This window comes from Rhinatrema bivittatum, chromosome 13, assembly GCF_901001135.1.
Source record: "Rhinatrema bivittatum chromosome 13, aRhiBiv1.1, whole genome shotgun sequence".
Lineage (NCBI taxonomy): Eukaryota > Metazoa > Chordata > Amphibia > Gymnophiona > Rhinatrematidae > Rhinatrema > Rhinatrema bivittatum.
This window is the reverse complement of record NC_042627.1, coordinates 73,982,940-74,010,242: the sequence shown is the minus strand read 5'-3', so window position 1 is coordinate 74,010,242 and position 27,303 is coordinate 73,982,940. Positions and strand designations below refer to the sequence as shown.

At 41.9% G+C, this 27,303-nt stretch overlaps 2 long non-coding RNA genes across 5 annotated transcripts in view; one reads left to right on the top strand and one right to left on the bottom strand.

Moving 5' to 3' along the window:
- Nucleotides 1–27,303, bottom strand: part of LOC115075403 — a 563,078-nt gene that overhangs the window by 457,957 nt on the left and 77,818 nt on the right. The gene's annotated exons all lie outside the window — the stretch shown is intronic.
- LOC115075402 overlaps nt 1–27,303 on the top strand; it is a 112,952-nt gene that overhangs the window by 54,058 nt on the left and 31,591 nt on the right. The window lies entirely within an intron of this gene.

The window sequence follows — 27,303 nt, the reverse complement described above, 5'->3', positions numbered from 1 at the left end:
CTTTTTTGAGATGCGACGACCAGAATTGGACACAGTATTCAAAGTGGGGTCTCACCATGGAGCGATACAGAGGCATTATGTCATTTTCCGTTTTATTCACCATTTCCTTCCTAATAATTCCCAACATTCTGTTTGCTTTTCTAACTGCCGCAGCACACTGAACCGACGATTTCAATGTGTTATTCACTATGACGCCTAGATCTCTTTCTTGGGTTGTAGCACCTAATATGGAACCCAACATTGTGTAATTATAGCATGGGTTATTTTTCCCTATATGCATCACCTTGCACTTATCCACATTAAATTTCATCTGCCATTTGGATGCCCAATTTTCCAGTCTCACAAGGTCTTCCTGCAATTTATCACAATCTGCTTGTGATTTAACTACTCTGAACAATTTTGTATCATCTGCAAATTTGATTACCTCACTCGTCATATTTCTTTTCAGATTATTTACAAATATATTGAAAAGTAAGGGTCCCAATACAGATCCCTGAGGCACTCCACTGCCCATTCCCTTCCACTGAGAAAATTGTTTATTTAATCCTACTCTCTGTTTCCTGTCTTTTAACCAGTTTGTAATCCATGAAAGGACATCGCCACCTATACCATGACTTTTTACTTTTCTTAGAAGCCTCTTATGAATATGTATCTAGTCTCTCACAGTGATGTGATATCCTACCTTTCATAAGAAAAACTTGAGTAGAGCATTCCATTATCCTTCCATTAACCATGCCAGTTAAAAAAAAATCCACTGAAGAGACATCAGCAGACTATATATCTATTCTGTATCTTCATGTGGGCTCCATAGTGAGAGGTCTTGTGGGTAACTTGTATCTCACAGCTCTGTCAGTTTTTCAGTGGATACCATTGTGAGCATGCTTAATACCTAAATACATACTTTACAAAGCCTTATGGCCAGCTACAGTATCAATGGCAGTTTCATGGCCTGCTCCATTGAGGGCAGGGAGGGGGGTAGCATGCCTGAGCTGGGGTATACCTCAGAGAAGCCTGGCACTCTGGAGCAGGCACTCTTCTGCCTGAAGCAGTCCCCACAGACTGGACCCTTGGGTGCAGGTGGCTGTCACGTTTTACCAGGTGGAAGCAGGGGGCAGGCAGAAAGTAGGAACCCGGAGAGGAGCAGAACACAGGAACAAAGCTGAGGGCCAGTAATGACAGGAAGCAGGAAACAAGCTAGGCAAACGGTAGTATCACAGAGCAAACTCTTTGAAGACTGTTGGACCAGCACAGTTGTGTCCAGCTAGGGGTCCTTCTAGCTGGCTCTCTATTTGCTGGGGGTCTCCCTAACTGCTCAGCTTGGTAGTTCCTACAGAGTTCTTAATTAGCCCCACCCCTATGGCTCCACAGCAGAATCATCGGGCCTTGACCACCCAGGGGTGTAGGTTTGCTCCTTGCTGCCCCTGACAAGCAGATAAATGTAGGCATGTTAATAGATGGAGAACAGGTAGCCTCATTATTTCAACAGGATAACTTTTTTTTTTCTTGAGGACTACTTTCCACTCCTGAGCGGCTCGTGAATAAGGGGAGCTACGTTCAAAGCAGCATGCGACTCAGCCAAGACGAGAATCTGCTGCTCAGTCAATTCTCTGTGAATGGTCTTGGCTCTCCACTTGCAGCCGATACAAAACCCAGAGTCAAGGGCATCTTTTGGGGTTTTCAGATGAGAAGGGGATTATTCTTCCGAGCTTCACAGTTGCTTACAGTTAAAACTGGGCAGCCAGCCCACATTTGATTGCCAATACTACACTTACTCTAAATTACATAATAGATAAATAATTTGACCTCCCAAGACTTAATCCTTCTTTATCTTTCCTTAGGCTGTCTTTGTTCTCTGTGAACAAACCTTTATTTATGAGTTACTGAAAAACATTTTATGTATGGCATATTTAAAAGGCACGACGTGTTGATACCATGTTTCTGCCCCTCTGGAGAATGTACTTTCTGACTTTGTCTGAGTACTGAGGTGCTATTGCATGCAAGTCATTAGATAAAACTAATGATTTTCCTTTCCAAAGAGATACAAGGAATGCATTAAAATTTAGTCCAATAAAAAGGTATCATCTTATTTTTTGCCGCTGTTTTTATTTTTTAACTTTTATTTTTGTGCATTCAAGTAGCTCAACACAGTGGTCAGACTAATGTATTCAAAGAGATACAAGTACATCTATATGGATTGACCTTTAGCTATCAACAAGAGAGAAGCTTTCTGAAAGTATGGGAGTGGGTGTGTTTTTTTTTGTAGGTAAAATGATTGGGGAAATGTGAGATTGCACATCCACTTAGCCAGATATGTTCTGACTCACCCGGCTATGTGGCATGGTTTAAATATTCAGTCGCGGTCAGCAGCTGCCACTTACCCAGATAAATTCTTTTGCAGCTAATTATTTATCCAGCTAATTGGTGGGAGGGGAATGGGTGTAACGGGGAGGAGTTGAATTGGCCAGATAAGTTAGCTGGTTGTTTTTCCGACTAACTTGTAGAGCTGCACAGAGGCTGAATATGGACCTCTCAACTTTTATTCATCTGGAAGATCCCAGCCAGCAGCTATAAACATGAACATATAGAAGACAAATACTGAATAAATCAGAGTTTATGGGATAATATAGTCAAGGCCAATGTTTGACCACAATAATGATACATTGTATCCCAGAGCTTGGAATACCACCTCTCACCGCTCCATTACTCTCATAACTTTCTCCAAACACTACTTAACAGAAAATATGGCTTACATTCATAGAAACTCTAGTACCAGAAGCTCCCCACCATTTAGACACTCCTCTTTCCACAAATAATCCCCCCCCCCCATCACAAAGAGAGTGGTAAATCATAGTCTTCAGACTCCTCTTCCTCTTAAACACCAGCCTCTTATGTGGGATATGGGGCTCACTTCCATAACTCCCAGTGTCTCTTAATCCTCCATGGACTTCGCCCTTCCCCTCAGTCCTTCAGACTTCACCGTTCCAGCAGTGGGCAGATCTCTCCGGTCTCATCCAAGCTCTGGCCATCCTTTGGGATACCCCTCATTTTGGAACCCCCATTCTCCTAGCCATTTCCTCAGGAGGAAGAATTGCCTCTTCTTCGGCTCATCATCCTTGGGCCTCTTCGTTTGAGGGTAAAAGCCCCTGTAGTATTCCACTCCAAATTGGGAAGGTCCCCAAGCCCACCAACCTGTAGGCTGGCTACTCTAGGCCCCTACATCCTGGAGGTCCCTCTCTTCCTCCTCTTTATACTCAGAAAGGGCAATTCCTGCCAAATTGACTCAAAATTTACACCTTCCCAGGCTACTTCCCAACCAACTATCTCCTCTCACCTCTTTTAAAGGGACATCCCACCATACTCCTTAACACACAGACAAGTAAACACAACTGAATAAAGCACAAATCATCAGTTGCTCAGTATCACACCAACCAATAACAAGTCTTTCCCAAACTCCTCCCAACAATGACAACCCTTGGGCTCCTCTACCCAAAATGTCTGTCACTACTAAATAATCAGTAAACCCCTCCCCAACACGCAATAATGCTACTCCTCACCCCACCCTTTTTGTTCCTCACATCATGAGCCCTTGTACTCTAAGTGAGATTAATCGGATCCATTCATTCCTGCCAAATGACCACAGACTGACAGTATGATTTTAAATAAGCCTATGTTTTATAACTCCTACCTGAAGGCATATTTGACAGTGTTCAAATTAAAGCAGTACTGCAAGCTGATATGAACATCAGAGAGAGAGAGAGAAGAAATCATCCCAGCTTTAGGAAAGAAGAGACAGCAAAGCATTAAAAGCAGATGCAACATGGCACTAGAAAAATATGTTGTTTTTTTTCCTGGTTGGCAGGAAGCAGTAAAGTTTTTAAGAGTGTATTGGGACCTCTGCTTTTATTTGATGATAGCTAAACTGTGTTGGTGGGTGTGGTTGAAGCAATTAAGAGCTGTGACATCCCTAAAAACAAAAGAGTAGCTGATTGGGCTGCTTAATGGTTATATTTTGTTTCCTAAGAAACATTTGTCACTCCTTATTTTAGGGGGGGGGGGGACTTTTTATGCAAAACTAGGTAATTATAAAGTTGTGCCTCCTGCCACGGTACAAACACCGGCAATGGGGAGATAAGTGTGCACCCGCCAGACGGCTCTTTCTTCATTTACATTTTTCTGCTTCTTTACAACCCCATCTCCAAAGGTTAAAATTCAGTAGAGTGGGGAAAAGTTTCGCTTATTCATGCCCATGTGTTCTCCATCACAGTCTATGAATAAAACACTTTCATGTATTGTTACCAGTTTGTATTTTGGCCTGTTTTCACACACACAGACCTGCTTCTTCTGGATTCAAATTGGGGCTTGTTAGTCTGGCTTAATTCCCTGTTCCTTTTTAGCCCCATGGAACTACTCCAGAATTAAATGTGGATTAGCTTCCATTTGTGCTCAAACTTAATCCCAGCATTGACTTTACAACTCCATCCACTTGCATCTAAATCAAGCATTCTTCACTCCCAGCATAGGAGCCAACTTTTAAAAACTATTGGGAGTGCTAAATTCAATATGAATTATTCCTTCCCGGACACAGTGAAGGGGCTTGTTGAACACACTGCTCAACCACAGAGCTGGCATCTGTGACTCCTAGAATAACAGGTCCAGGAGAGAGGCCATCTCCCTGGGTGAGATTCCTCCTCCTGCCAACGCAAACTGCGGTGAGCCTATTGTGCACGCGTATTTAGTGCTGGATTAGAGGTGTGCAGGAAAACAGCCTTTGAAAGCTTGTGGACTACACTCAGGCCCCCAGCTTTACGTTTAAGCCACCATTGAATTGCTAAACTTTGTTTCAGCTGCTATTTTTCCTGTGCAATAAAGGTTTCTGGTGGATTTTCTTCTGACAAAGCTAAAAAACCTAATAACCACCCATGTAAAAAAAAAAGTGAAAACAGATCAGGTTTGATCCCCAGAGGGTGGAAAGTGAAAGTTGAGAAAGACTGAAGTGATTCAGCCCTATGAGCATGAACTTGTCAAGGCTCTCAGTGGATACTTTGAATAAGCGCATCCGGTCTGTATTATAAATAAAGGAAGTAAGCAGTAATTTGCATGGATTAGAGTTGTTAACATTTATCAATTGCAGGGTTTTCAAAGAACTCCCAAATTCGTGATAAAAGCATCTCTTTGTAGTGAAGGATTGATGGTGGGAGTGAAGGAATCTGATGAATTTAAAGCCACAGATGAGAGACAGCAAAGCCAGCCAGATCTAAACTGAGATACCATTAGTGGTTCTCATAAATCAAATCCTGTTTATAGCGAGGATACAGTTGAATTACCATCTGGACTTTTTAACCTCAGCATTTATTTCCGAAGCCTCCTCTAATACAAAGAGGGAGACTTAACCCTTCCTTTCATCTTCGGCAGCTCTGTCTCAGGGCCGGTGAAATGAGCAATCTCATTTTGATATAAAATGTCCCTAGGAACTGTGAGAGTGGCAAAATTCAAGTATTTTTTTGTGTGGAAGAAAAGCCATAAAACAGACACTTAGCTTCACACTAGAATGAGATCTGAGGGTACTCAAAATGCAGTCACAGCAGGGAGAAAAAAAAAAGAAAAAAAAAAAGGCAAATTTCGGAAGAGTGCCAAAGATCGTGCATAGTAGTAAAGCTCCTGGGAACAGAGTCGATGCAGGTCGAATAGCCTCAAAGTCAGCCCCAATATCCATCTTGTGGTGTGAAAAGAATGCTACAGGCCAGCTTTTCGGCCACTTATGCGGCTCGGAAATTTTCCAGAATTGAGGTCAATTTGATTCGGTTAAAGGAAAATGTAAATCAGTCCTTCACAGAACTGAAACAAAATTACCTGCTAGATTTATGACTTTAAAGCAGCGATTCTACCTAGAATATATATAATAGATAATTATATACACATATAGATAAATGTTGACCTAATTTGTCTTTGAAAGAAATCACTAATAAATATTATGCACACTTCTAAGAAAATCATAATTGGATTGAATGAGTGCTTTTAAATTATTCTTTGGTGCATATTAGGTTGCAGTTATTGTGGCCCTATAATCTGTACAGTTTAAGATAAGTGAAGAAAAGCTGTGTGCTGTAAGTTGTTCTTTGACTGAACCCAATGGAATGCAGAGCAGTTAGAAGCACCAAACCTTTGAGGAATCTTACGTGAGCCATTATATCCTTCTCTTTCAACTATTTCGCATTGACCTGCTTTTCTATAAGTAAACTGTATCTGCCGGAGAGCACCTCAGGATTGCCATTACTTTACGGCTTACACTGTACTGCCACTGAATCGGACAGCCTTGCATAGCGGCAAAACTTTCCACTTCAGAATTCATCCAGGGACATCTTCAGTACAAAGACTGGCCAAAAAGATGCATCAGCTCTCTGTAAACCCAACTTTCCTCTTTACTCTGCCCACATTTCCAAATTTTGACCATTATTTTTTATATTTTTGCCCTAGAATGATCTCTGCTTTTCTTGGTCTCTTGTGCCCTTTATCATACCTTCCAGTACTAAGGGTCCAATTTACCAAAATGTGTAATGCTCATTGTAAGTAAACAGGTACAACTTGATAGGGATGGGCATTCGGGAGAAATGAAATAGGAAATGAAACAAAATTTCGGATCTTTTTCAAAATGCAACTGGTTAAATTCTGCCAAAATTCCATTGGAATCTCATTTTTTTGAAAACCTATAAAAAAAATAAAAGTCGCCAGTCGGGCCTAAACCTAGGCTTGAAGCCGGGGCCTTGCCTAGGGAGAAGGCCAAGACTCAAAGCTGGAGTATCGACCTACATCCAAGTGAAATTTTGGCACCTCAGCCTGGGTCTCACATAGGCATAGGCTGTGACCCAATGAAGGGGCTGTATATTTTCTTCTTAAGAAAACATTTCTAGTATTTAAAATTTTAAAAATGACAATGGATGATTTTTCAATATTTTTTTTAAAGGAATTCAATAGGGCAAAATCAGGATAAACCAAGGATGCCCTTATTGACCTGAAGCCTCTGATGCCCCTGTGGATGTTGGGTGCCATCCTGAAACATCTTTTATCTGAATTCACAAGGTTTTTGTTTTTTTAATCAAGTTTCTTGCATTATTGTACTGGACCTGACAGTGTGCATGTTGCATGCCAAGACCTTCTCTTTTTCTATTAGTTATTTGTGACTGCCATTTCCTTCAGGGAAGGCTCTCCTCCTCTTTCCTGAGCTTTCCTAAACCGAAAAGATCCCAGCTTTTGTTTAACTGATTGCCTGCCTTCCGCTTCTACACGCGTGTGTCAGATTATCTGCTAAAGGTCACAACCTACTTCCTCTGACTTTGGACACAGGAAGGGGAAATGAACATCACTGAGCTTTACTTGATTTGATTTTTGCGGTGGGGGGGGGGGGAGGGGGAGGGTCTCGAGAGGGAAAATGCGGATTTCTCAGGAACTAAAGCAGCAGCTTCTGTAAGAAAGGAGTAAAAAGGATTTCACAAATTTTTTTCACATCTTCGTGGCCGGAAGCAACTTTTCATAGCAGCTGACAAAATTAGCTAAACAACAATAGGCAAGCGGCGCTGGGCTTTTTATAATCTATCACTGCTAGAAGGGAAATGAAGTTGTCAGGGACACAAGTTAGATATAAGTCTTGAAACGGCCAGGCAGAAATGCTTTTTTGCCTTCAATTGTTCTCTTACAAGGTGCAAGACGCTGGTGCAGTGCCTGGGCCTTTTACTTTTAAGCAAAGTTTTAGAATCAGAAAGTCACGGCTTTTAAGTTGTCCTGAAGGGATCTGAAAGAAGCAGTAAGCAGAAGTCTGGGCGAGTAGAGGGGTTTTGGATTCAGTTGAGATGGGTCAACACGTTCAGAAGGGAATTTCTCTACAGTTATTGCAATGATCTAAATGCCTAAGAAGTCTCTTCCAAACATGAAGGAGATACATTTGCACTACTTATTCGGGACAAAAACTATCGCAGACGCAAACTATCTCTCTCTCTCCCTCTCTCTCTCTGAAAGACTTTTCTCTTCTTTTCCAATGAAAGCGCCACCCAAGTCAGATTTAGAAAGAAAGCATTATTAAAGCTGACATATAGTTTGTGTATCGGAAGAGCAGTTTTCAAGACATTTTATCTGGGTAACAGAACAGCTACCCATAGAAAATCAAGGGCTGAAAATTGCCTTGGCATTTGTAGGTAAAAGCACCATTACTGTTTCTCAGTGCAGGTATTTTTACCTTCACCAAAAAGGGTACGGGTGAGGACAGAGCCTACCAGTGGCCAACAGTGCCTGGAGATTTTATTTTGAAAGCTCCATGCATCACTCACAATGCTGACTTTGCAAATCAGGTGCAAAGTCCATAGGTACAATCTACCCGTGGTGCCGACCAGCCCCAAACTTTCAAAGAGAACGTCTATGGGGAGCTCCCTTTTCAAAATGTGCTTGCAAGTCCACAAGGTCTAAAAATTGCCTTGATTGTGAGATAACAGTGCCTGTGCTCTCTCCTGGACTGCTGCCAGATCACCAGAAACAATATGCACAGCAAGGCACTTGCAGTTAAATATTGAGATAGATATTGAGCCACTGTGTGGCTTGGAAAGTTAAACAGATAAACGTATCCGGCTAACTTAGCATATATATTCAATGACATAGCCACGCCGCTGAATATATTCGCCTATCTTAAAGTTAGCCGCATAAGTTTAGTGGGCTAACTTTAGAACAGACTGAGCCAGATAAGTTTTCTGGTTAACTCTGAATATCCAAGTTAGCCAGATCATTTATCTGGCTAAGTCAGTTCCTTCCCAGAATACACTCACCTCACCCACCACTTAGCTGGCTAACTATTTAGTCTGATAACTAGTTAACCAGCTAAGTGGCGGCTGTTTAGTGGGACCGGATATACAGTCACTGCTACTTAACCAGATAAGTCCTAACCTATCCAGCTAAGTTGTGCTGAGTATCACTCTCATTGTCTTTCTTCCTTGCTCAAGCCTCCTACTTGCACAGTTACAAGCCAGTCCATTTCCTGAGACACCAGGTGCTTACATATAGGGAGGCCCGAAGTCCGTGTAACCCCTTTCTGAGCTGATACGCATATTAGGCATCTAGAAAAAGGATCTCCAGCTTTTACCTCTTGAGCCTGAGGGCTAGCGTTAAGCCTTCCTAGCTCTCCCTCCAACCCGTCCCCACTGATGCCATTCTGCAGCCTTCCTCAAGGTCTTTTGGCCCCCTGAACCGAAGTAGAAGGTCAAAGATCTGCCAGACGGTTCAGGGGGCCAAAAGACCATGTAGTTCCCTGGCAGGCTAACTACCCACTTTCTAGGGAAGCAATGCATGCTCTGACATAAGAGACAGAGATAAAGCTAGAGAGAGAGAGAGAGAGAGATGGATACAGATATACATACAAATCCATAATTTAGCACACATCAATATGTGGCTTTCTAGCTACTATGTATAGTGCATGTTCATCCCTTATGATTCTTACAGAGTAGATTTCATAGCTCATTTATTTTCACTTTCTCCCATGTGAGAGTAAATGTGATGTGTGTGGTTCATATTTAATCTTCGCCTTGTAAGCAAAATAATTGGAACACATCAGTGCAAGGTGAACCATGTAGACTCTAGCCACAAAATGCAAGCTCACACTGCAATCCACCAGCTTTTGCTTGAACAAAAAAACACCTTTTCTCCCATGTGATCACACACTGTCTCCCCTCAGACTCCCAACACCCTCTATGTGGCAATTTGAAAATAGCTTTGCCATGGTATGAAATAAGAGAATCGCTTTGGAAAACAGAAACAGAGAGGATAAAGACGGCAGAGCCGTCGAGCCTGCCCAAAATCATTACCTGTAAGCAAGCATTAGACTCTTATATCAGGCTGTAATTGTTTAGGGATGCTGGGGTAAACTAACTGAGACATTTTATCCCATCTGCTCCATTAAAGGCCATGGTCGGCTATGTAAACATATCCAGGAACCTCATGAGTCTTTTCAGTTGTTATGTAACAAATATCATTTGCATAACAGTGAAAGTCATTAAAAAGTTGCAGCTGTGGGCCAAACCGAAGGTGGGTGTGGACAGGAGGTGGGCAGGTCTCACGCTAGCTAATAGAGTTGACTGCAGACATTTTCTCGATAAGGATGTATAGGAAACAAAATTTTGTTACTTTTTGTGGGTGGGGGTTCCCCTGGGTATCATTTTGTTTAATGTTTATTTCATGTTTGCCCTTTACAGAAATGAAAACCATTAAAAAAATTAAAGAAGAAAGGGGGTCTTCCCATGGCCCTCTGAGTCCCATCTCACCCATCCCACAAAAACGACTGGGGATGGAAACCTCCATGGCCCCCACTTACTCTATCCTTGGAATTCCCGTTGGCATAGTCGTCCCATTGTAAAGACATAGGCGCGATTCCAGAATACAACCCAAGGCCTAGTTCCCATAGCCGAGGCCCAGGATTAAGCCCAGACCCAGCACTGGCCCAGCTATGGCCCAAGCCCAACACCAGGACCCAGCCTGGAGACCAGCTCTCATCATCGAAGCCGAGGCCTATGCCCAGGGACAGTCTCATCGCTGAGTCTTCAGCCTAGACTCTGGCCCAGGCACATCACTGGTTCCCATTGCTAAGGCTTCAGCCTAGGCCCACATCCAGGCCCAACACCAGAACCTGGTCCGGAGGACGCTGGGCAGAAGAAGGTGCCAGGAGGCCCAGTCCTAGGCCCCTGGTCCTGGGCCAGGACTTAGGCCCAGGCCTCAGTCCACTTAGGCCTTACACATTCCTGAATTTGGAATTTCAGCCTCTGCAGTTTCTAGAGAAAATGTAGTACTGCCTGTAGGCTTAGGTTGTGCCATGATGCTCTGCTTATGAGCCTGTAGCACAGATAATTTAAAAGTGATTACCTGACAAATGGTACTGGTTAGATTCTGGTTGTGGATCAGCCGGATCCTGTCTAAGAAGACACAGTGGTCAGTGGAACAGTGTGTCTGGAGCCTGCGCTCCACTCTTGGATTTGACTGTTTTTTCTGAAGCACAGTCGCGAGGAGAGGCCTGGCTATAGAGAAGTAGCCATAGGAGTGAACATGCTGTGGGAGCCATTAGGGAAGTCGATTCTTTTTAAGCCTTCATTTCCTATTCTGTCTCCGCTATGCATTTCGTATGCACAGCTTCAACAGACAGCCTAACTCGGTCCTTACTCGCAGACAGCAGGGGCCACGTGACCTGAAGATAGCAGTGACCAGAGAGTTGTCTGGTTCACTGAAATCAAGACAGGTAAAATGAAAATAATTGTGCAGGTCTGGCCAGGTTAGCTGCTGATTCACATAGGCCTGAATAGGTACGGATTAGAGCTGAGAGGAAACCACAAGGCAAGAAACCTCCCAAGCACTTCGACTTCAGTTATAGTTAACCCTTTAGATGCACTTAACATAGCAGAAGCTGTGAACGCGCAGGCTGACCACTGGATGGCAGTATAACAGCAAACGCAGAAACTATGCAAAGCAAAGCTTGAACTACAGTAACACAGAGAACTGGAATCAAACATTCGTATTAGCTCTCCTGGAAGAGACCACTTTTCTTTCAAGTAAAGTCTTGAGCATTATTTTCCAGGTAACCAGCACAGTGAAATTTTCATAAGGTTTTAAAAAATATTTAAAGATACTGTAACTATATATAGTAAAGTATGCAACTGTAAAGGAGTTGTATATCAAGACCCCCGTTGAAAGACCAGCCCAGAAGGGAATCCTGGGAATCCAGGGCATTGCCCTGAGCAGGGAATTAAGAGAGCAGGTCCAGGAGGAGGTTGGGGTAAGCATAGGTTCATGTCCACTTAAAATTGCATGCACATGTATTCATGGTCATGCTATTGTATAACATGCACGCATGTACGCGCATATGTTATAAAATGGCCACATTGGCAAGGGCCGACGAATGTGTGCACATGTGCACCCACACACCTGTTTAAAAGTTACTGTCCCTTTGCAGCTTAGTAAACCTAGGCCTTATATTGTAAGCTCTCAGGGTATAGGGAAATACCTACAGTACCTGAATAGAATCCACATTGAAGTGCTGATAAACAGAATATAAAAAACCTAATTTAAATTAAAAATAACCTTCTGAAAGGTAATTTTCAAAAGCTTTTGCACATGTAAATGGACTTTATCTGCATAAATGGGCTTTTGAAAATTGCTACTTTTACACATGTAACTCCTCTGAAATCTCACTGAATTGGCAAAAGCTTTACACGTGTAAATGGGCTTTTGAAAATTGCTAAGATAGATGCTATTTTTAACCATGTTAACTGCTTTAAAAATTCACTCCTTAATATACAAATTCAGATGTAATCAAATGTAATAATTGTTTCTTGGTTCCTCCTGTAGTATTTTTTTGGATTTGTCATGCATCTATGCTTATTCAGGATCCATATCTTTGCCAGTGCAGGCAATACATCATAACAATGTCCAACAGGATAAATACATTGCTTGACATTCCTCTTGCTTGCAGTGCGTATCTGAATGCAGAAGCTGATCATCAGTAGTGATTCCTAAAACTCAGAAGAAAATATATATAATAACATTATGTTAATTTCCCTGAAGGGACCAAGGGTAGTTTAACAACTGTTATTCTACCCATGCATTTTATATAAGTAACTGTTTCTCTCCTATGGAATTTATTGTAATGATAAATTTGTATTTCTATTAATGTTGACCCTTACTGCTTGTGATCAGAATTTATTTGTACCCTCCTTCGACCAACTCAGCTGACACTCAGATTTAAATTGTTCTGCAAACCTGAGGAACTTTACTGGGGGTGAAAGGTCAAAGAGCGACCTTTTACTCCAAAACCATCATCAAAGTTTGAGAGCCTCAGGAGAAATTTTCTGAACTTTGATGACATTTCTAGAGGTTAAAGATCAGCAGGTGATGTTGGCCCCAGAACATCAAACTCTAGCCGGATCCCCATCGGCAGGGATTTTCTTCATGATTCTGACCGTTGGATCAATCATAGGGTTCTGTGACCAAATTGTACAAACGCCGCTCATCTCTGTTTCTGCCACTAACCACAACATCACCATGCCACGCAGTAAGCAGCAGTCTGAAATAATGTTTGTTTTTGGTAATGAAACAAAAATTTTCACACGTGCAAACAAACAAAAAAACAAATCAGAGAAGCCAAACCTATTTTCCCTGCTAGTCTCCGCTGACCTGATGTGATAAAACCTGACTACCTGCAAAATTTACTACAGAAAGCCCTTGCACAATATATATTTCCAGCAGCAGCAGCAGCCATGCCTCCCAGGGAGTCCCCTAGAATGGATGATTCTAGGAGAGACATTTGGAACAAACCGCCAAGTACGTAAAACTAAACATCGGTTAGTGGGTTTCCAAGCGCAATGTGTGGGACTGGAACCGCTCAGAGACGAAAACAGCAACGTCCACCCGTCTGTGGCCTAGTAAAGATAACCGCATCTGGCAATTGGTTTTAAGGAAGACAGGGGAAATGAGCTGCTTTTCCAGTAACCACCTCATTTGTTCCTATTTTCAGGATGTTTATAGATATATTAAAAAGCAGCGGTCCTAGAACAGATCCCTGGGGCACTCCACTGTTCACCTTTTTCCATTAGGAGTATTTACCATTTAGTCCTACTCTCTGTTTTCTATCTTTTAACCAGTTGGCAATCCACAATAGGACACTGCCTCCTATCCCATGACTTTTTAATTTTCTAAGAAGTTTCTCATGAAGGAATCAGAATCACTGTGTCAACTGGCTCATCTTTATCCACATGTTTATTTATGCTCTCAAAAAAACATAGCAAATTTGTGAGTCAAGACTTCCTTTGGCTAAATCCATGTTGGCTTTGTCCCATAAACTATGCATATCTATATGTTCAGCATATAGTTATTATTAGTGAGAATTCTGTTTGAGATAGCTGGGCTGAGCTCTGAGTTGGCTGTGGAACCAGTGAGTCTCCTGAAGAGACAAGATGTAGAGAAGGGGTGGGAAATGGAAAGGGAAGGGGTAGTAGCAAGCAAAATGAATGTCTCCTGCAATTCACTAAGTGAGCACATAAGCAGAAGAACAACAGCAGAATGTGTGTATATGTCTGTGGGAGAGAGAGAATGTGTGTGTGTGTGTTGGTGTGTGGGTGTGGGTGTGTGTGTGGGTGTGAGCCACTGGTTGGCAGTGTAATTGCCTCATTGCTTGTCAATTGGTTCAAGAGCAGCTTGGTTGGCAATACCAGGCCACAAATCCAGGATATGTGTATATATAACTATAGACATGAAACATTTAACCAAATGGGTGTGGGGCCAAAAAGATGAATGGATGGAAGGGGAACTCCAGTACAGTTTGCTCATCCCTGGTCTAGGGTGTGCTCTACTACTTAATTATTTAGGAAAAAATGCAAAATTTACAATAGAGATATTGTGATTCCAGGTCACATGTTGGACCTCTCAAGAGCTGGCTTGTCATGCTTTAGGAAGCTATTGAAACATGCTGCACAGAAAACTCACAAGGGTGTCAGAATATAATCCGTGGACTTGTTTTGAAAAAAATCCTCCAGGCCAATATTTTCATACAATCTGCTCTTGTTCTTTATATACTAACAATTGTGCTAGTATTGTCTAGTTCTGTCAGAGCAGGGTAATTAGGTTTTATGTCAAATGATGTTTGCTTTATAATGTCTGTTTATTATTTGTCTGCTTTTATGAATGGCTTATTGTAACTCACTGAGGATTTCAGATGGCATGAGAAATACATATTTAAATTAAATTAAATTAACTTTCTAAGAACAAAAAACACAAACAGGCCGATACAGAAAGAAACGCGGGAGAGCGGGCAAGCGCCCACTCTCCCAGCGCGCGCAGAGGCCAGTGTCCGGGCGCGCGATCCAGTAAAGAAAAATATGCTAATTAGAGCCCGCGGTAAAAGGAGGCGCTAGGGACACTAGCGCGTCCCTAGCGCCTCCTTTTTGACAGGAGCGGCGGCTGTCAGCAGGTTTGACAGCCGACGCTCAATTTTTCTGGTGTCAGTTCTCGAGCCCGCTGACAGCTACGGGTTTGGAAACCGGATGCCGGAAAAATTGAGCATCCGATTTTCGACCCGCGAGCCGCGGGCTGATTTTAAATTTTTTTTAAATTATTTTTTACTTTTGGGACCTCTGACTTAATATCGCCATGATATTAAGTCGGAGGGTGTACAGAAAAGCAGTTTTTACTGCTTTTCTGTGCACTTTCCCGGTGCCCGCAGAAATTAACGCCTACCTTTGGGTAGGCGCTAATTTCTGAAAGTAAAATGTGCGGCTTGGCTGCACATTTTACTTACTGAATCGTGCATTTGCATGTTGCAGGTGCTATTAGTTTCAGGGGGGGTTGGCCACGTGTTTTCGACACGCTATTACCCCTTACTGAATAAGGGATAAAGCTAGCGCGTCGAAAACATGCATCCAAACGCAGGTTAACAGTGCGCAGTGGAGCACACTGTACTGTATCTGCCCGAAAGAGAGTTTATATCATGTACAAAAACGTGAGTTTAGAAAGCTACCCACTAGATAGGAGATAGAACAATAAGGAGGAGCCAATCAGAATTCATAATTTCAAAACTAAAATATAAAATAGACATTCAATTAGAACACATAACTGACCCAGCCCTAACCTAATCCAAACCATCAACACAGTTGGCCACATGTTCTATCATACCATTCTCCCGTATCTTCGTACTACATACCCCCGTTCCCACATTTCACACATAATGTTTGAGGGTCAAACACCGTAGATGCTGATTTTTACACGAATAATCATACACTGGAGGACTGAATTTTTCAAGCATGTGGTTCGGTTGGAGTTACCTCTGCGATCAAATGCCTGTGTGATTTATTGCACATTGGAAAAACCTTGCGAGCTGTAGGAGCTTGCATGATCAAACACGACAGTTGTCTAGGACACTGAAGATTGAAGCCCATATTGTTGCCTATTGCCTTGCAAAAAATTATATCTTTGAGATCTGAATTTTTTTAGTAATAGAAGTGGTCTGACTGAAAATGCAGGAGGAAAGAGTGGTGGGACTATAGATAGACGGTAGACTGTGTATCTGCATGAAGTGAATAATGAACCAAACTGGTCTATTTTTCTTTAAACTATCTAATGCTTGAATCTTTTACTTTGGTCAACTGTGTTGATGGTTTGGATCAGGTTAAAGCTAGGTCAACTATTTGTTCTGATTGGCTTCTTTCACTGCCAAGACAGAATTTCTATCTTTTTCCATTTGGTTTTGAAATTGTGAATTCTGATTGGCTGCTTCTTTTTTTGTAAATGCTGTAAGCTCTATTTGTGTGTTTTGTTCCTAGGAATTGTTTCTACAAAAAGGCATTTGTCTCATGGATTTTATATGATAGAGCAAATGACTAATATAAAGGTGAATTGTAAAAGTTCGGCGTGCGCCAAAACTGGGAGATATGCGAGTATGTCGGTTTCTGCGTGCACCGAGTGGATTTTAAAAGTCTCCCGGGATGCGCCCAAATGAAAAAGCCCCAAAAATGGGAGCGGGGTGTGGGTGGGACATGGGTGTTCAGGGACTTTAACCAAAAATCTGCACGTAAGTATTTACACTCACAGGCGCATGCCAGGGTCCCCTGCCACGGAACTACTACTGCTGTAGATGGCGTGTAAGTAATAAAACAATCTAGGACAGTCAGTGGGGATGGGGCTAACAGGGGAAAAGGCAGGCTAATATACTGGGGGGGGGGGGATTTGGAAGTCCTATCCCTCAACTGGGCAAATTGGGAACGAGCTGTGAAAACTACCTATGGCGTTGGTGTACGACCTTTATAAAATTCCCTCACTAATGCAATAGAGGCGGCATTTTCATGCACACGCAGGCATCCATATAACATTGTACTCACATGTGCATGCGTTCAGCCTGCTTTATAACATGCACACATATATGCGTGAATGTTATAAAATGGCCGCATCCCTGGACGCAAGCCGGCAAAGTAGCGCACATGTGCGCCCGCGCACCGGTATCAAAGTTACCTTCATAACGCATCTCTGCCCTGTTTTGCTCTTGTGAAATGTCTATCGACCTTTATCACCTTGTTTTACTTTATATTTTCATTGTTAATCATTTTGTCAAATATTTGAATTCTGTGTTCTAATAATGATTGTATGCTTATTGTTATTACATATATTGTCATGTTACACTTTCCACTGCCTATCTCTAAATGCCTTTGTCTTCAGCCAGGGACACCTAAATACAGTCACGGTCTTTATTACTTAATTATTTTATTGTTTACCTTAGTAGATTACTATCACTGCCATATTTTTTAAATGGATACTATCTTTATCCAGCTGCTACTTCTGAGCTTTCTATTTAATTGGAGACAGCATTCTGCAGTGTTATGGCACCACTTGGCGATGGGCAGGCTGGATGAGACATACAGTCTTTTTCTGCCATCATGTTTCTATGGTTTTCAGGAGCCTTCATCTGCAAGACCCTGAGGACTTTTTTCCTTCACTTGTAATCTTGCTCCCTCGTAGCCCATCTACCATAGCACCAGTCCTTAACTAGAACATACAATGTGTAGCTACCTTCGAGACAGAGGTATTCCCCGAAACTGGCCAGGCGTGGGCTTTCCTTTCCAGGGGGAAGGTGGGGAGGTAGAACTGTCTATACAGTGTTCGCGGACTCTGTTGGAGAGAATACACAGAATCTGGGCTCAAGAATTGAATCATGGCCTCTTTCTTGGCACCATGCAATATTGGCACTGAGTCATATGGTCAACTCAACCAACGGAGAGGGCCTTAGGAAAATATATTCATGTTTTCCAGAGAGCCTCATCGGGCTTACCTATGTCTATACCTGCCACCTATAAATAAAAGGACATCTATGCATACACGGTTCATATTTACTTTTATCCATACACGTGTACATGAAATTGATGTATAGTAAGCAGCAATTAATCTTATGGCAGACAAAGTATTCTGTTGCACTGATAAATTAGCCCTGTTTGAATCATAACAGAGTATACTAACCGAGCATGATTAAGCAGCTTTAACTGTCTATAGTCACTACCCTTTGCTTCATATACTGTCTGAAAGAACACGTTTCTTCCAATCTTTGACATTCTCCGTTCAGAAGACTTTTATTTTAACCCTAGTCCTAATTGCCCTTCAGTATCAAAATTAATTGTGTTTTCTACTAAAAGGCCAGTGCAGCTTAAGGTTACTCCAGGGTCTCAGCAGCCGATGCATCTTCTGTAAGTGGCTTGATTGCCGTCTGTGGAGAGGAGTGCTGGGAGAGTTTTGCTTGACCGGGGCTATACATTATTGTCCAATTAGTGTGAAGATCACTATACAAGTCTTTAACTTTATCTAGTAACTGTCGGAATCTCTAATGGGGGCTGCAGGAAGCAAGAGAAGAGAAACTCAGACCCACCTGGTCTGTGTTAAAAGGGAGCAGCAGTAATGCTAAATAAAGTCCTTTCATTCCCTGACGTTAGTGTGCCCCTAGTGGAAAAACTGCAAAACTGCAATGAGTTAAACTAATGGGAATTACGCAAAAAAGTACTCACGCAATTTGTACAGGAAAATGGTTCAATATTTACGATTTTTCTCCTCTACTCAAGCCAGTTTCCTAAGTGCTAGAAATCTGGCTTTTCCACCAACCTCCAACCTCACTAGAGGCTAGACTATCACTTCCCCTGGAAATTCACCTTACCTGCTGATATATAAATTCCCTAGTATAGTCCTTAGGAATACAAAGTTAGTACTCCCTGTCCTCTCTGAGCAACCCTAAATCACTGCTGTAAACATGAAGTAAGTGAATATAATAGAAAGGGGTTTGGTTTTTCTTTTTAAAGATTGATTGAGTTCTAAGGAGTTAATTTTCAAAAGGATTTACGTGCGCAAAAGAAACATATATCATAGAAATCTTCAAAAGTCCCATTTATGCATGTAAAACCTTTTTGAAAATTCAGCCCTATGGAGCATATTTTCAAAGGAGATCCACAGGTAAAAGTAGCAATTTTTAAAAGCCTGTTTAGGCGCATAAGTTCTTTTGAAAATTCCCTCCAATTTGTTTATGAAAGACGTGGGACTGGCACAGTACCTAAAAATTGAAGACATGGTGATTGACAGAACTGCTCTCCAGTTTCAAGCTTGTGCCAATTCAGCCAGTTGCGTGTCTTACTATCATTATCATTGTATTACCACACAGGCCTGAATGCGCTAAGCACAGGAGGCAGAATGGAAGACATGCCTTAGTGCATCTGATCAATAATGACACAGACAGACCAAAAGTACTTTTTAACATATTATGACAAGCCGGGAATACACCGTCTTAGGGTTTTTAGGTAAAAGGAGTTTTAGAAATACGCAAATGAAATTAAATTATGGCCCATCTCAACATAGCTACCTTACAATAGTAACTAATCTACCCGAGGAATGTAACAATACACAACCTGTATATTTTGTTTTATTTCTCTCCTGTTAGCCCACAATCCATATTACTTTACTGTGTTGCTGTTTCTTTGATTTTTTTTCTTCATTAGCCGTGTGGTTCTACTGCTAATGCAAGACAAAAAAACCGACTAATTGTGCTGCACTACATTAACACTGAATGATGATGTCAACAGCAGAGCGCTCGCCAGTAGAGATGGGCTGATCCATGGATCATGGCCCATTAACCTCTTGTCTAGAGACTTGTGATTTGTTTCTGCGGTTGGGGTCAACCAAATATTATCAAGATCATGGATCTGTGGATCTCTTAATCGAGATCCACGCAGAGATTTCGCTAGACCTGCTTCCAGTCTTCTCCTCTTCTTTATCGCACTTACAGGGTAATAATGTACAATATGTTACACTTACACTTTCCTTTGAAAATTTCCCTGTAAGAACATGCCCGTCCTTTCATGCTCAGAGAGACTAGTAACAAGGTCATGTCACAACAGCAATCAGTGATAGCAGTACATATCAATAATAACTCCAACATACTAAAACAGACTGAGAATCAGATATAAAAACAGAACACCTGGTAAAAACATAAATCAATAACTAAAACACCTAAACACATACCAGTCCTCACCAAAAATCCTTAAAAACATTATACATAATAAATTACAAGCTTAAAAAGAATCATCTACATTATATAACCTGATTTTCTATCTAAATACATAAAATAAACCTAAAACTTTCAATTTCAAATATGTAGTGCCTGAAAATCATTATCCAGTATAAGCACATAACTAAAAGCACATAACTATAAGCACATAAGCCACCTCTTAAAATGTAATTATATGTAATTAGCTGGTTCTTCTTTTCCTTTTTTCTTTATTACTCCAAGTTCTATTTTTCCTTGTTACATGTAACTGCTGCTTTTTCCGCACTATTGTTCAAGTTTAAGTTTATTTTGCACACCTGTTTCATGTGAACCAGCATGATGGGACTATTGTCTTGAATGTTGGTATATAAAAAAAAAAAAAAAACAACTTAAATAAAATAGCTATAATCCACGGTGAGCAAGAAATATTTCTGGAATTAGAGGAATATATAAACTTAAATAAATAAATAAACAAAAATATAATTACAATTAAAGCAGAAATAAACTTTGCTTCCATATCTGCACACATTTTCTAAGAATCTCAACTGTGACAGGTACAACTCGCCTCCTCCTTCCCATCCTATCTCTTTCACCCCTCCTCTCTTTTCCTTGATCTAAGAAAGAACAATATATCATGCCAATATTGAAAAGAGAAGACCGCTGAAAGGCGCTTATACCTTGGGTTGCCGGTCCAGCCCCTCCTTCCCCTAAGCCACACCCCCCTGGTATCTGGAGGCGGAGCACCACCCTGGTTATGGCCTCCCCATTCCTAGATGGGGATGGATTGATGCCTTTATTCAAGTAAAACACATCTGGCCCGTCTTTCCTGGTAAAGAAACACATGCATAAAAAAAATAGGTTTTCCTGCTGCTACAGGACTTTAAGAGATTCTTAATTAACCTAACTTTTCTCAGTATAATACTCAAAAGATAGAGGGCTGCCGTTAAGAAAGCTTTCTCGGGGGTTCTAACTAATCTAGCTTCCTGCACGGTCACTATAACCAAAAGGGCATCCTGTGAGGACTGTAAATACTGTCTAGGGACATGGGACACAACTAGTCAAATCGGTATCTAAGATATTTTGGCCCTAAGCCATTCTTTACCTTAAAGGCCAAAACTAGCATCTTGAATTGCACTCAGTGTGAGACAGGAAGCCAGTGCAAATCTTTCAGAACAGGTTTAATAATGATCCGGTAATTGCAATCAGACAGTGAAAGGTGAATTTTAAAAGTCTGGGGTGCGCATCAATCGGGGGACGCGACGCAGGAATAAGTCAGGCTCGTGCTGACTGTATTTTAAAAGGTTACCCAGCGACGCATGTAAATGTCGCGCCGTGCACATCTCAAACAGTTCCAAACAGGGGCGGGCTGTGGTGGTCATGGTTTGGGAGAGGCGGGTGCATTTCGGGGGCCTGGCCAAGAGACGCGTGCATAAATATTTGTGCGTCCTGGTGCGAGCCAAGGTCCCCTGCCACGTAACTTTACTTCTGCTATTGAATATGTATAAGTTATAAAATGAAGGGATTGAGCCATTTCTGAAAGGTATAAAGGGTCTGGGGCAACTGAGGAGAGTGTAGGCTATCAAGCTGGGGGTGGGGGAGGGAGGGGGGGGTTGAGGTCCTAGCTGTTATCTAGGTGAATTGGTGGACAACCTGGTAAACTGGGAATGATGTGGTAAAAGTGGGGTTCGCGTGCCCATGCGAGCGCCCACTTAAAATTAGGCGCACATGTGCGCACAGCCAGACTGTTTTATAACACGTGCGCACATATGCACGCAAGTTATAAAATGGCTGCGTCCCCGGGCACTGGTTTGAAAGTTACGGTCCCTGCTGGCCGAAGCCTTCTCTATCAGCTGCAGCTGCCTAAAATGCTTCTACAGGAGACGCTATAGTAAACTATTACGATAATCTAGCCTTGACTTCACAAACACCCAAATCACAATTGGCTAATTCATGTCTGCCCAAGAAAGGGTTCAGTTATCTGATCAAGCAAAGTTAGTGGCAGGCCATTTTTGTGATTGCCATAAATTGTGGCTGCATGCTAATATTTGAGTCCAGGCGCACACACCCAGGTTACACATTTTATAAGTAATCGGTAAAAATCTCTCCTTGCAGGTAGATTTTAAAATTGGGATCATATTCTTTAATATTTCTGACCTACCATAACTCCATTTTATTAGAATTTAGTTCCAGTTTATGGCCCCACATCCGTTTTCCATTTTTCCACTAAAGCATTTTTCACTCTTACCCTATCTCCTGGTGCATCCTTTCCTAGAGCTCTAGACATCTTCACCCTTGCTGCCAGAAGAAAAAAAGGATGCATGAAAAAAAAAACCAAACCCCAGAGAACTTGCTCATGTAAATCCTGATTTATACTCAGAAGCGCTCATGTAAATCCTGATTTATACTCAGAAGCCAGTATATTGTAAAACCTGCGCGTGTAATTAAATCGCCGGTTTGCCGGTATCTCCTCCAGTTCACCTATTTCTTCTCCAGTTCATCGAGGCCTTTCCAGCTCTTCACCCTGAACCCCTCCAAGTCCACCCAGACCTCCCACCCAAACGATTCATGTTGTAAACCTCTTATAAAAAAAGCAATTTACGTATGTACCTCTTGGCCCCGCATAGAAACGCCCTTTATTTGCGCGGGTAAATGTGCATGCGAAACCAAAAATAGGTGTGTACTTTTGATGTTTATAAAATAGCATTTACGTGAGTAAAAGCTGCTTACGTGTGTCTATGTTAACTTTAGTCTCCTAAATGTTTTCTCCCATCTTGTGTTTATGGTAAAAATGTCTAGTACAGAGGGGTCTATAACTAAGATGTAGAGAATGAGTTCAGGCTCAACTTGTGTTAAGAATAGAATTCATTCTTGCCAAGATATTCATAAAACAAATCTATTTAAGAGAGAGCGAGAAATAAGTGTAACTGACTGCCTAATACTCAGACACACGAGAGACATCTTTTTAGGTTGGAATCAAAACTAATATTTAGCACCCTCGGGCACTACATTTTCATCTGCTCCACCTAAGGATGAGCAGTGTGCAGGGACATCAGTTTTGAACCCTATCTCCATGGGATAAAGAGACTAGGGATGCGCTTTCATTTGAAATGAAACAGAAAATGTTAACGAAATTTCCTGTTTCATTATCATTTCATTTGGAAAATGAAATGAAAGAAAAACAGATGAGATTTTGTTTTTTTTTTCATTTTCCTCACTAAGCAGCCACCAGCTCTGGCTCAAGCCCCCGCCCCCTGCCATGCCTGGTCCATAATGCAAAAATGTAAAAAATTGAATATTCAAGCCTTGTACGAATGCCTCTTTATCCCATTATGGGTCTTTAACGTCCAAATAGAGAAGGACTGCTTCCCAGGTGCTCCTGCTTCACCTGCTTGATATTTTTAAAACAGGGCCAGCTGGCAACATTTTCAGTCTGCCTGAACCACTTGCGGTTATAATCGCAGCGGACACTAGCGATGGGGGATCACTCCTGCCCTGTGAGAGTAGAAGACTTGGGATAAGAAGATCTGGAGAGGTTGGGGGAGGGCCAGGAAGAGTTTGGAAGTGCTGCACTTTTTTTTTAATGTTGCTTTTTGTTTGTTTATTCATTCCAAATAAATGAATCTAGATGAAAAACTAAAAACAAAACAGTAAAAATTTTTAAAAATTAAAAGAAAATTAAAGGGTGCACAACCCCAGTTTTAAGGCTGGATTTGAATAAAACCAGTGAGGGAGCAGGAAGTCTATTCCAGGCATAGCGAACGGCAAGGAGTCTGGCACTGGTGGTGACAGAGCAGGAGGTCCTATATAAGAGCAACTTACCAGATGAGCAAAGCTCATGAGGAGGGGTTGTAGGGAGAGATAGTGAGGAGCTGCAGAATGAAGAAACTTGTGACGTGAGTGAGGGAAGCCTGAACTGTACGCAGGGACCGTTATGGCGTTTTCGCATGAGTTAAGGCGTTTTCGCATGTGTTAAGCACCTTTAACGCATGCGAAAACCCCTTAATGCATGCGAAAACGCCTTTAACGCATGCGATAGCACCATGACGTATGGTGCGATGCAAATCAGAAAAAGAGGAGGAGTTAGGGGCGGGAGTGGGCTGGGTTCACCGTTTTGCAAAGCCCTATCGCACGGCTTTAACGCCAATTTTAGCCACACCTTTCTCAGTAGCGTTAAGCCGTGCGATACGTTGCGTAGTTTTGGAGCTCCCAGAGCTTCGCATAGGTATTAGCGTAAATTGCGATAAACTGCCTATTACCGTAAAACATGCCCCTTTGTCTATCGCATGTGATATTTAGTGCATTTTGATAAATCCAGGCCTTAGTGACACCCAGAGTCCATCTGCAACTGGACACTTTGGAAAGGGTAGATGGTCACTATCTGGTAATTGGTCTGCCAGTGAATACCTCTTATTTTTACATGTGTTTAATTCTTTTATCTTCCCGTTTAATAGCCACTCTTTTCTTATGCACTTATATCATTCCCAGAAGGATTACTATTCTTAGGGGTGTGCATTCACATTTTTTTCTTTTTGTTTTGTCATCTATTTTGCTTTGTTTTATTCAAAATGAAAAACAAACAAACAAAAAACATAAAGTAAAATTTATAAAAGACATGAAAAGCAAAACAAAAAAAAAAATGTTGGATCCCTGCTCCTGCCACACAAAAAAAAAACAAAAAACAAATCCTTTGTGATCCTCCCCTGATCCCCCAGAGCTTCCCTTGAATTCTCTTACCCCATTTATTAAGTTATCATGGGGTAGGAGCAATCCTCGATCGCTCCTGCCCTGCCAATGCTGCGACTGAAAAATGCACTGGCACACCAAGGCTGGTGCTATTTATTTATTTATTGATCTGCTTTTTTAAAAGATTTGTATTCCACGCAATCCAAAGTTCATGGTGGACCACATCAGGAATTAGGAACGGTGCTGGCCACGGCCTGCCAACACCATTTACAATAGCCACACTGGTGGGCCAAGAGTGACCGGACAATGCTCTGCCCCATGAGGAAATGAGTAATAAATGGGCTAAGAGGTTTCAGGAAAGTTGGGAGAGATATGAGGAGGGCGAAAGATTTTTTTTTTCAGTTGCAGTGGGGATCGTACTTTGGAGGTAATTTTCTAAAGGTTTTATGTGCTTAAATGGGCTTTTGAAAATTGTTATAATATATGCTACTTTACGAGCATAAGTGCTTTGAAAACTGTCTTCTAAATTTTTAAATCTAAATGGTTGAAAACAAAGTTTCGTTCATTTTTCTTTTTTTTTGTGTTTGTTTTTTTGTGTGTGTTTTCTTTTAACCCATTGTGTCTTAAATTTTTTTAAGAACCTAAATAGGACACTGGGACATAATGGGTTAAAAGCAAAATGAAACAAAACAGTAAATTTCATTAAAATTTCCTGTTTCATTTCAAAGGAATGCACTTTCCTAAATGTCACACACACACACACACATCTGTGCGAGGCAGTCTCCCCTGGTAGAGAAAACGACAATCAGCTCACCCCTAGCGTCTTTTAATTCATCCAGCTGAAATGGCACATTCTCTGAAGATATCTGTGTCTGCAGCCCAGGGAGCAGAATGGGAATGCCTGTTCTGTGACTACCTGGACATCAAAGAGAGCCACGAAATTAACTCATGGGAAAATGGATGGAGAATACCAGAATATAGCAGATCATGTGGCCTGAATGCTTTCTCAGCTGCCGGAGGTTGCTCTTTGGTGTCACTAGTTTTGTCGCAGCCACGTGCATCTTTTGCAGTGGAAACAATTAATAAAATTAATTATTGATACACACTGCTCTGACCCTGCAGGCTTCATTGATAGGTGATGAGTGAAGCTTGGAGCAGCGTGTGTCGCACGTAAAGGCTCCAGAGTGGATCCTATCAAAGGGACAGCGTGAAAAAGAAAGACAGACAATGAACTATGGTAGTCCTCTTATATATCTTTGAGTCTTCCCTCCCCCCCTGGAATAAATACAAATGGCCCTGATCAGTAACGACAAGCTTGCACCATCTTTTGGCCAAGTTTGCCAATCTTACCAAGGGCAGTTTGGAAGAGTGCGCCTTATTGGCAATGTACGCGGTCACTTTTGGCTCAAGTGCATTGCAAGGCATTTTCAAGGGCAAACCCACCTACGCGCTTCCCCGTTCAGAAGGGGTAGAAATTGCATGCCTGCAAGCAAAAATCACCAGTGCGCGGGGACTGTTTTACTCTCCGCAACCTAAACACGCCCACGGGAACCCAGCCAAAAGTACATGGTGGGTGGTGGTGGGGGAGGGGAAATGTGGTAGCTCATGTGGGCTTTTAGCCAATAGTTTAGACTGGACAGTGGACAGTTTTCCTGGGTAAATTAGTATTTAGCCAGATGAATAGCCCTGAAATTTTCTCTCTCTGATCCCAATGACTGGAAAGCATTGCAGGATATCTTTCGCATTTGAGTAAGGCATTGCATGGAACACAGTTCTTTTCCCAAACAGCCTGTGCTTCCAGAAACCACAGAAGGAAAGCTCAGAGCCTTATCCTGTGAGTTCGTACAAAGCAGGGACCTTTTTAATGACGGCATCGGTGCAGTCGTTTCTTTTTTAGGGGAACAGGTGGTTCGGTCAAGCTCTGACAATTCCATACAGCGGCGATTTTGGCGAGAGAATGTGATGAACTAATTTCTGCTGGAAGATATATCATCAGGCTGACCATCGGGGGTTATGAAATGCAGCGTCATCATAACCGTGAGGGACGTCATTAGTCACCCTGAGAAAGCCTCACAAACAAGTCATGGAAAATCAATAGAAGGTCAGCGCTTAGTAACACAAAGATAGCAGAGTTTATGATTTTTGTCCTTCAAAGTCTTGTTTTTCCTTCTTCTTACTGCATTTCATTTTCAGGACCCTCTGCACGTGTTAAGCAAAATGGAATAGAAGAGATGATGTGTTTTGTTTTTTTTTAAATTTTAGGATTACTTAAGAGGAGGGGAGGAAGCAGTAAAGAGATAGCACACTTCACTGGGTTTAGTACTGATAAGGCTTGGGCAAGATAGCTCAGTTGCTGATTTATTCAGGTGCTCGGCTAATAGCTCTGTGGTAGAATTATTTGGAAGGACTGTAGGGGTGGTGATGAATGGCTCAGCAGAAATTAAAGTCCTGATGCACTCTTGAAGCCCCCGTGGTGAATTTGCTGTCTCGCTAGAAGATTCGGAATGGGGAAGTAATGAAACCCCACTGATGATAGAAGT